This window comes from Elaeis guineensis, chromosome 8 (genome assembly GCF_000442705.2).
Source record: "Elaeis guineensis isolate ETL-2024a chromosome 8, EG11, whole genome shotgun sequence".
Taxonomy (NCBI): Eukaryota; Viridiplantae; Streptophyta; class Magnoliopsida; order Arecales; family Arecaceae; genus Elaeis; species Elaeis guineensis.
In genome coordinates, this window is record NC_026000.2 from 54,729,564 (window position 1) to 54,738,816 (window position 9,253).

Consider the following 9,253-nt stretch of genomic DNA (forward strand, 5'->3'; position numbering starts at 1 on the left):
CTTTCTCACCTTGGAGTTTGAGATTGTTTAGTTTATGTCGAGCATTTGCAGACCGATTAGCTTGAATCCTGATCCTATATGTATTATTTTGTAGGGTATCTCAAAAATCTAGGGGATATAACTTCACCATGCTAAAGATCAATAGTTGTTCGGCATTTCTTTTAGAAAAAGAGTACATTGGTGAAGGTACTGATGTCTTTAATATAGAACTTATGAAGTTCGATAGGTAGAAGAACCAACACAATCTGATGAACTCATAGAACCAGATTTGATTAGATCAAACCTGAAATTCATTGTAGAGGCACCATTAAGGAGATCCGGTACAGTACCGCATCTATCAGATAGATATTTTGATTTCTAGTTTCGGGACGTGATCCTGTTGAACTCGATGAAAACAACAAAGATTTGATCACCTACATGAATGCCATGCAAAGATTCAACTCTGATTAATGGCTTGGAGCCATAGGTCCGAAATAGAGTTCATGAAGGTCAACGATGTATGGATACTCATTGATCACTCGAAGGGTAAAGCCCATAGAGTGTAAGTAGATCTTCAATAGGATCAGAGTAGTGCAGATGAGAAGGTGGAGATCTAAAATGCTCGTCTGGTTGTCTAAGGATATTGTCAACATTATGGTATTGATCATAATAAGATATTTTCTCTTGTGACAATACTAAATATTTTGGAGTTGAAAAGTGTATTTTCATAAGTGATCAAAATGCATGGTTTCATTGAGAATGAAGAAGAACCGTGCAAATACAAATGGGTTAATAGTTTTATGAGTGTATTTCTTATCCTGTATGTGAATGAAATTCTCTTAGTCAGGAATGACATTCCTTATATTATAAGAAATAAAGGTTTCGCTATTATTATTGTTCTCCATAAAGAACTTTAAGAAAATAGCTGTGAAGAATATCCTTAAGTACTTAAGAAGGACTAAAGATTTGTTCTTGATCTTTGGAGGAAATTCAGAGTTGCGAGTTGAGGGGTATACTGACTCAGGCTTCATGTCTGATCCTGATAATAAAAAGTTTACATCAGCATATGTGTTTGTTTGTAATGGTGGCACAGTCAGCTGAAAGAATTTCAACAAACCATCATAGCGGATTCGACCATAAAGGCTGAGTTTGTCACTGCTTCGGATGTTACAAAAGAAGGCTTCTGGTTTAAGAAGTTTGTCGTAAAATTTGGGGTTATGATATCGGATGTCATACCACTTTACTGTGACAACAATGGAGCCATAGCACTTGCTAAGGAGCCAAGATCTCATAAAAAATCAAAGCACATCGAACGGCAGTATCATATCATACGCAATTATCTTAAAAAAAAATATGTCGAGGTGCGAAAAATAGATCCACAGACAATGTGGCAAATCCGCTGACAAAGTAATTGAGCTAAGCGAAAATAAAAGTCCACCTTGAGAAGATGGGACTTAGTTTAGTGGCCAATTGATTTTAATCCAAGTGAGATATTATTAGATGTATGTTCTATAAGCCAATATGGCTGACATATTGTAATATATTTAGGATATAATTTTATATTTTATATATTGATTTGATCAATAAAAAGATAAGTTTATTTTTCATTCAAGTATAATGTATCATTGAATCATCCATGGAATTAACTTTCGATACATATTCTCAAAAATATTGAGAATTAAAGATATATATTTAATTCTTAAATACATTCAGTCATAAGATTATCATGAGGATAGTGATCAATCTGGATAGACCGACATACAGATCGCTTCTTTCGGGATAGATGAGTCTCTAGTCTATAGTGTAAAGATATTGAGCGATAAGTGCGGGTAGTTATTAGAGAGCAACTAGTATTGAGCATGACCATATAAGAAATCACTTAGATTTCTATTCGATCATCAGTGATTGTCTCGATAATGTAGTTGTGCGAATAGCTTTTTGATCTGAGATGGTATGACTGTTGGAAAATGTGTCCCAAAAAGCCAATCATCAAGATGTTGATGGTTGAGCAACCAAGTATTGTAATTGATTTGTTAATAGAAAAAATATATTTGACATTTTCATCATAAGCTTTCATCTTCTAATGAACTCTATTGTTATGATGAAGTCCTTAGGACTATTTAGATTCGATAAAGAGAAGATTTATCGATTAGTCCTTAAAATAGTTCACGACCAAATGATAGGCTGTTAATAAGGACGACAGCTTCTATCGAGCATAGGTCGCTGTAGGCCATATGGGTTGGTTGTCCTCTTAACCAAAGAGTGTGGAGACACTGGTATGGCATACAGGTGAGATGTACTGGTACATCATCATTGAACGTGACCAACTCCAGAGTATTCTGCTGTCGAGAATATTTCTGATGGGATATAGGTATAAGTGTCCCTTAGACCTGAGATCGCCTCAGTGACTTGCAAGCAACTCACTGTGCTTTGGTACTGGACTAACTGAATTTCTAATTCAGAGATGGAAGGCTTCTGGGCATAGTCAAGTACTTGCGAAGTCAGAGTGTGATCGAGATGGGATTGACCACTCCAAGAGTTGGAGAAGAATGAGTCACTGTATTTCAATTTAGCAAAACCTTGGCCAGGGTAATCCATCAGATGGATTTGATATTTTGAAATACAATGTAGACAACCTGATCAGAGTTGACAGTTGAACTCTAGGGTGTCCTATGATCATTTTGGTCAAGGGGATGAATTATATGAAAACTATATCCGTATGGGTTCTAAGGATGTTGTTCTACACATTCGACCTATCCGGTCGTCGGGTACCATTGCTAGATGGTCACTTTGATTGGTACAGAAATTTATTTCTGTGCTACCGACTTAGGTTCGAACCTATGAGGTCACACACATTAAAGTTCATGATCCGATCGGATGGTTGATCAATGATTAAGAATCGTTCTAGGGTTAAATGATCAATACGATTGACATTTAACCCAGTGCAAGTGTTGCAGGAGGATCGATTAGCAATTTGATTGCTAATTGGCTTAATTTGATTAAGCCAATGGGCTGAGATTAAGTCTAATTAAATATAATTTAATTAGATTTAGTTTGGGCTTGATTGGATCAAGTTCAATTGGTTTATTGGATAAGCCAAGTGCAAGAAAAAACTAGTCCTAATTCAACTAGGAGTTGGGTCAATCTAATTTTTAATTTGATTAAAAAATTAAATCAGATTTAAATCTAATTTAATCTGATTAAATTAGATTCTTAATTAGTTAAGATCTATTTTAATTAGATTGATCTAATTTTGGTTTGATTTGGTTTGAGAAACCAAATTAAAACAAGTCATAAGATAGAATCCTAGTAAGACTAGGATTCCACCTTGCACCACATAAGCCTTCCCCACGCCCTCTCTCTCATTCAACGCCAATCTCCTCTTATTTTATGCAACAAAAGCCTCTCCCAGGTCTCTCCCATGTTCACAAAAGGTCTCCTCTCTTCTTTCTTACATGGAAGATGGTTTGGATCAAATCAAAAAGGAATAAGTTTGGATTTCGAATTCTATGAGATAGAGTTTTAGAAATCCAAAACTCTTTCAATTTTGCACCAAATTTATCCAAATTTTTTTTTGAAATTTTTGTGGCTTTTAGGATATATATTGTGCACTCTTTTCTGGTGATCCATGTATGAAAATAAGAAGGAGGTGCTCAAGAGTTGGGCGCCCCTTATCTTGCCATGTTTGGATAAGCCTTGACTAGGTAGTTGACCTAGACAAAGACTCTATCATATCTCTCTATATAAAATGAGTTTCTTCATGAAATTTTTGGAGAAGATAGATATTTGAGAGACCTTTGGGCTATCCAACAATTAGAGAGAAAGACCTTTGGGTCATGGAGATATAAAAGATACAAGTTAGGGTGTCTAGAGAGAGAAACGAGAAGAAGAAGAGGGTCTTCTTCTAGGGTTGTTTGTTTTCATATCTTTCCTCCCTCCATCTTGACTTTCCTGAGAGCGTCTCAGATCTGAAACTCCTCCTTCTACTTTTCATCTTTAGAAGAGTCCAAATTAAGAAGAAGGAGGCACCTGATCAACCATCAAAGAAGGATCAGTGCAGTACTAGCATACTGTGCTGATTTCCTGAAGCAGGACTTCTGATCGAGATTTGTGGGCTCATGTGGACGACTCCTAGAGGCCGGACGTGTGTGCAGCTTGCAACATCATCCTCAAGCCTGGATCAGTGAGGTTAGAATGTCTATCTTGCAAGATAATAGATCTAATCTATTGTTTAATACATACATTAGATGTAGTATAGAAACATGTTGATATGATCAACATGTAGTTCATGCTATATTTATATATTTTAATTTTTGATTTAATATTATATAATAATCATGTAATAAGATCTTAGATCTAGGGATTCTCTAATTTTATAAAATAATTTTGATTTATTTTAATCTTCCGTTGTATGATCTTGAAAAAGTTTCAAGATCTAACCCTGAAATCCTAGATCTGGTTCCTACAATTGGTATTAGAGCCAGATTCTTTATTACATGATTATTTATACATGCTTAGATTATTTTTTAGATTAAATATAATTTATAATCTGATTATTAAATCTAAAATTAAAATTTTAGATCAATCACAAACTGCAAGGTTGTCCTGCTGTAAGGTTTACCCCTTACAGTGCAAAGGTTGTCCTAGTTTGTGTACATCTATCTTTAATCATAAATTTGTTAGATATGATCTAGATTAAATTTATGATTTATTAGATTTAAAAGATATTTAAATTTGAAATAAAATCTCTTTGTTAATAATTTTTGTGCAAAGAAATTTTTTAAAGTTGAAATTGTTTCAATTACATGAACCTGTTTAGATTAGATCTAAAGTAGTTTCATGTTTATTTCACTTGTATCTTGATTATGAATCAAACATACAATATGGTTGGTAGAATCATATTGTAAAATTATTGTACAAATATAAAAATTACTTTTTGAAAAGCCAAACCCAACCCTCAGCCCAAAACTTAATTAAGAATTAAGAAGTTATTTGATTAGGTTCTAGGATTGTGAATTGAAGAACCTAAGACACAAACCATAACACATTGGGTTAATGGGTTTGTGGGAATTAGATCCATTAATTGGGTTAGACCTATGGTTAGATTGAAGATGAACTTAATTAGAGAATTGACTAAATCTAATCAATTGTTGTCTTAGATTAGGTCAAAGATTCTCTAGATCAATTACAATAGTTGTAGTTTGTCAAGTCCATGTCTTTAACGAGAACCAAATGGACTTGATTCTAGGCTAAGCGGTCTAGCACGAACTCTTAGGTTTATCTAATCGAAACTAATTAAACCAGTTGGTGTCTAAGGTAAACCAGACCGGTGGTTTTTAATTGGGAGCCCGCTTACCTGACCATTTCTGATGGTGTCTAAGGCAAGCTTTGGCAGACCCTCCCACTGATCGAACTTACCTGGCCTCTTGGTGAAATTATGTTTTGATCGGATCACTTGACTATTCGAGCTGACCCATGTCAGCTAGGTAAATCAGTGTAACTGATTTAGGTGCTCCTAGACCAGCCCTTTTAATGGTCTCCCTTAAGCTGACTTGGTGAAGCCAGTGGGAGGATCATGATAAGCTGGTTCATCTGACCTCATCTTTTATATTATCTAAATCTTCTAAAATTATTAGGTCCTTAAAATGATAAAGTTATGGAGATAACTGAGTCATAGCCTCCTATTAAGGTGTTTGATAATGAGTCCATTAACTCAATAATCATTGCAGACCCAAAGGCCTGGTGCTTGTTGACTAATGGAATTATCATTTATCATATGACAACTTAGAAGTGTCTCTCTAATGGTGGTTAGGTGAGCCAACCAAAGTTGGGCTTAATCATTCGTTGGTTAGATACACCAAGTATGATCATGTTAATGGTTAGACCTAATCGGATCCTTACAGTGGAGGCCAAAGCCTACTGATTAGGTTTCTGAGGCAAAATTATAATTACTAAAAATTATTTAGAGAAACAATTGATTATGAACCAACCCTTAGATGTACATGGGTTGGCCAACCAAAGTTGGGCTTGTGTGCAGTCTAAGTGGATTCTAGTACCCACTAAAGAATTAGGGTAATTTCTCGAATTAAAGGTAGAGGCTACCAATTCGAATAAAATAATGGAAGAAACCTTTTGATTAAAGTCCAAATCTTTAGGTTTAATGAATCAATTACTAATTAGGTTATGGTTCTCCTTTGTGCAAATATGGCCACTTCCTATCGCTCCGATCATTGTTGGACAATGATAAGTTGGTGGGATCCAACTTCGGTAGCTGGTACCGAAAGTTGAAGATAGTCCTGGAGCATGAACGGATCCTATATATGATAATGGATCTTGCACCTGAGGAGCCAGCTGTCAATACACGTGGAACAGTCAGAAATACTTACCAGAAGTGGCTCAGTGACCAGACCACGGTGTGCTGTACCATGCTGGCTGCCATGAGCGACGAGTTCAGTCGTAGATTCAAGACGGCTCAGCCAAAGGACATGCTTCAAGTGTTGGAGGATGCCTTTGGCACATCCGATGACGTGGAATGGCACAAGACTAGTTGTGCCATCTTCAACGCCAAAATGCGGGATGGTGCCTCTATCACTGATCATGTATTATACATGATCGAGCTGATGGAATGATTAAGCAAGCTCGGCTCTCCTTGCATGAGCAGCTTGGGAAAGATGCAATACTGAACTCACTGCCCAAGTCTTATCTCCCATTCCTCACTCATTATAGAATGACAAAGCCTGAAGTAAACTACCATGGGTTACTGGGGTTGCTTCAGAACTTTGAGAAGGATCACCAACTCCTCAAGGAGTCGGTGAACTCAGTGGGAGGTTCGTCTTCTGGTTCTCGACCCCTTGAAAAGGAAGAAGAACAAGAAGAAGAAAGTAAAGAAGGTGCAAGTTCAGGCTGGGACATCAGTGCAGAGCCAGACCAAAAAGATCAAGCCTGATAAGAGTCTATTCTACTGGCAAGTATCCTAGATTAGATAGTGTGTCAGATATCTACTTATGGTACTGTAGGCTAGGTCATATAAACAAGAACAGAATAAACAGGTGGACTCAAGAGGGAATCCTCGAAGTCAGTGATTGTGAATCACTTCTAACCTGTGAGTCCTGTCTTCTTGGTAAAATGACCAAGTCACCTTTTACTAGAAAAGGTGAGAGAGCTACTGAGCTCTTGGGCCTAGTACATACTGATGTTTGCAGGCCCATGAGCACCGGTGCTAGAGGTGGATATTTCTACTTCATAACTTTCACGGATGACCTATCCTGATATGGATATGTCTATCTGATGAAATATAAGTTGGATTCATTTGAAATGTTCAAACGATTCCAAAGTGAAGTAGAAAAATAAACTGGAAAGAGTATTAAAACTCTTCGATCTGATCGAGGAGGAGAATATCTTTCTAGTGAATTTCTCACATATCTAGGAGAGAATGGGATTCTCTCCCAATGGACTCCTCCAGGAACACCACAGCATAATGGTGTGTCTGAAAGGAGGATTCGAACTTTGTTAGACATGGTCCGATCCATGATGGATTTTGCTAGCTTGCCGATATCCTTCTGGGGATATGCACTCGAATCGACCTATTATCTGTTAAATAGGGTTCCAAGTAAGTCTGTAATTAAGACTCTATATGAGATATGGACGAGATGTAAGCCAGCACTTTCACACCTTAGGGTCTGGGGGTGCCCGGCCTATGTCAAACGATTAGTCACAGACAAACTTGGACCTAGGTCTGACAAATGCTCATTCATAGGGTACCCCAAAGAGACAAAAGGATATTTTTTCTACCATGCTGATGAACAAAAGGTGTTCATCAGCCTTAAGACAATCTTTTTAGAAAAGAAGTTCCTGAGTGAAGGAACCGTTGCCTCTAAGGTTGAACTTGATGAAGTTCAACAGGTAGAAGGACCGACACCAATAGCTGAACCTGAGTCGGATATGATTAGATCAGATCCGAAGCCCAATGTACCCGCACTATTAAGGCGATCCGATAGAGTACCGCGTCAGCTGGACAGATACTACGGTTTCTTGGTCTGGGATGGTGATCCCATCAAACTTGATGAGAATAATGAGGATCCGATCACCTATATGGATGCAATGTAGAGATCTGATTCTGAGAAATGGCTTGAAGCCATAAAATCCGAAATGGAGTCCATGAAGTTCAACGATGTATGGACATTGGTTGACCCACCTGAAGGGGTTAAACCCATTGGGTGTAAATGGGTCTTCAAAGGAAGAGGGGCGCAGACGGAAAGGTGGAGACCTATAAAGCCCGTCTGGTCACCAAGGGGTATCGTCAACGTTATGGTATTGACTATGAGAGATGTTTTCCCCTGTGGCAATGCTCAAATCCATTTGGATAATGCTTGCAATAGCTGCCCATTTGGATTATGAGATCTAGCAGATGGATGTAAAGACAGCTTTCCTGAATGGAGAGCTGACCGAAGAGGTGTATATGATACAACGTGAGGGGTTTACATCCACAGATGAGTCCAAGGTGTGCAAGCTTCAGAGATCCATTTATGGATTGAAGCAAGCTTCTCGGAGTTGGAACATGCATTTTGATAAGGTGATCAAAACGTATGGCTTCATTAAGAATGGAGAAGAGCCCTGCATCTATAAATGGGTAAATGGTCCAGTTGTGGTATTCCTTATCTTGTACGTGGATGACATTCTCTTAATCGAGAATGACATCCCTGCACTATAGGGAATAAAAGTTTGGTTGTCATCACAGTTCTCCATGAAGGACTTGGGTGAAGCATCCTACATCCTAGGGATGATGATCTATAGGGATAGATCTAAAAGAATGCTTGGGTTATCCCAGTCCATGTACATAGATACTGTGCTGAAGAGGTTAAACATGGAGAATTCCAAGAAGGACTATCTACCGATAGGCCAAGAAATTTCTCTCTCTAAGAAAGATTGTCCGACAAGTCCTGAAGAGAGAGAGCATATGAGTAGAGTCCCATATGCTTCAACCGTGGGATCTATCATGTACGTCATGACATGTACAAGACCAGATGTGGCATACTCACTAGGAGCAGTGAGTAGATACCAATCTGATCCTGAAAAAAATCACTGGAAAGTGGTTAAAGCCATTCTTAAGTATTTGAGAAATACTAAGGACCAATGGTTGGTTTATGGCGAGTCAGATCTGAAACTTGTGGAGTTCACAGACTCTAGCTTTCAATCTGACCATGATGACAGCAGGAGCATGTCGGATTATATCTTTACTCTGAATGGTGGAGCCATCTGCTGGAAGAGTTCCAAG